We start from the raw sequence: 1,324 nt of genomic DNA on the forward strand, positions 1-1,324 counted from the left end.
TGGAGATCTCTCCGGGCAAGCACGTGCACCCAGTCTCTCCTTGTCCTGTTGGTCAGTCCTGCTTACTCTGGCCTCAATGCACATTGCCTGTGTTGTTTCTTAAGTTGGATGCAGACTGCCTTCCCCTTGTGGCTATTCTGGAGTCATGTATGAAACCCAGTGTAGAAAATAAGTCTTGTGTTTCTTTGTACAGGTGAGGATTCTGTTTAATGTGACACACTTTGCATCTGGATGTGTCCCTCATCTGCTGATGGAGACACTGCCCTTGTACTGAAAGTCCTGAAAATCAAAACCAAAGCTAGATTTTTTTGATTACCTATGTTTGTATTAGTATAGAAGTTTTAAGAGCAATTGAAATTCATTACATGGAAGCAGCTGAACTGTTTGGGCCGTTACTGATCTGACCCTCCTTCCCCATGATCTGTTTTGGTGTGGGGTTCAGGTGTGCAGATGTATGGTCTAGAAAGAGTTACCTGTTTCCCTTCATCACCTCCCTGGAGTCTGCTATTTTCCACTGTCACGAGCCTTTCCACAGCAATTTTCAGTGCCTTCTCTAGATGGAAGGAAATATTTTGTAATTTCACAATGCTATGGTTGCCAGCCAGTAATAATATTTTTTCAAATTTTGAAGTTTCCTTTGACACATGGGAACCCATCTAGAAGTTTATTTTTTTTCTAGTGGGGAGTGCAGCAGTAAGGAGGGGACTTCTGTGGTATTTAGAGTCTTGAGAATTGGTATCTGGACATATTTAACGAGTATTGCTTTAACAGAGGCAAGGTCAAGCTTCCGAGATGTGTGTGGCGGAGTCTCCTGCCCTGATCTTGCTCTCAGCAGAGGGCTCAAGGCTCGGGGCACGCTGCTGGAAGTCTGCCCTGAACTTCAAGTTTCTGTCACTCTTAGGATTTTAGAGGTTCTTCTTTTTTGTGTGTGCAAGGGGAAATCCTGTGGCCGAGGGAAAACGTTTTCACTTTCTGCGTTCCAAACCCAGAAGCACCGCAACGGGCCGCCCCGTCCGCGCGTCTCCAAACGGGAGGTTTCTCTGAGCCGCCTCAGCCGGCGGCGCTGCGCTCCCTCTGCGCAAACGCAGCGATGGCGGCCACCGGACATTTTAAAAAGCCATTTTAGTTGGTGAAAACACCTTGGGCCACCAAAGCCGAGCAGGATTGCCCCTCCCCAGTTCCCCTCGGCCAAGGCGCTCCCGGGGCGGGCGGCAGCGGCGGCCCGCTCAGGGCGGGGGGCTCTTCGGCCCCGCCCCAGCAGCGCTCTCCCTCGGGCGGCGAGGGACGGAGGAGAGACAGGGGCGTCGGGAAAGCGGCCGCGAGG

General features: G+C 51.1%; 1 protein-coding gene across 1 annotated transcript in view; it reads left to right on the forward strand.

Moving 5' to 3' along the window:
* The first annotated feature begins 252 nt into the window (after window positions 1-252).
* Window positions 253-1,324, forward strand: part of IARS (isoleucyl-tRNA synthetase) — a 107,992-nt gene continuing 106,920 nt past the window's right edge. Inside the window, exon 1 of the mRNA XM_026857429.1 lies at window positions 253-276. The gene's annotated coding sequence lies outside the window, so the exon portion shown is untranslated. The remainder of the gene's footprint in view (window positions 277-1,324) is intronic.

The sequence above is a fragment of the Athene cunicularia genome, assembly GCF_003259725.1.
Source record: "Athene cunicularia isolate RWA chromosome 12 unlocalized genomic scaffold, athCun1 chr12_part1, whole genome shotgun sequence".
Taxonomy (NCBI): Eukaryota; Metazoa; Chordata; class Aves; order Strigiformes; family Strigidae; genus Athene; species Athene cunicularia.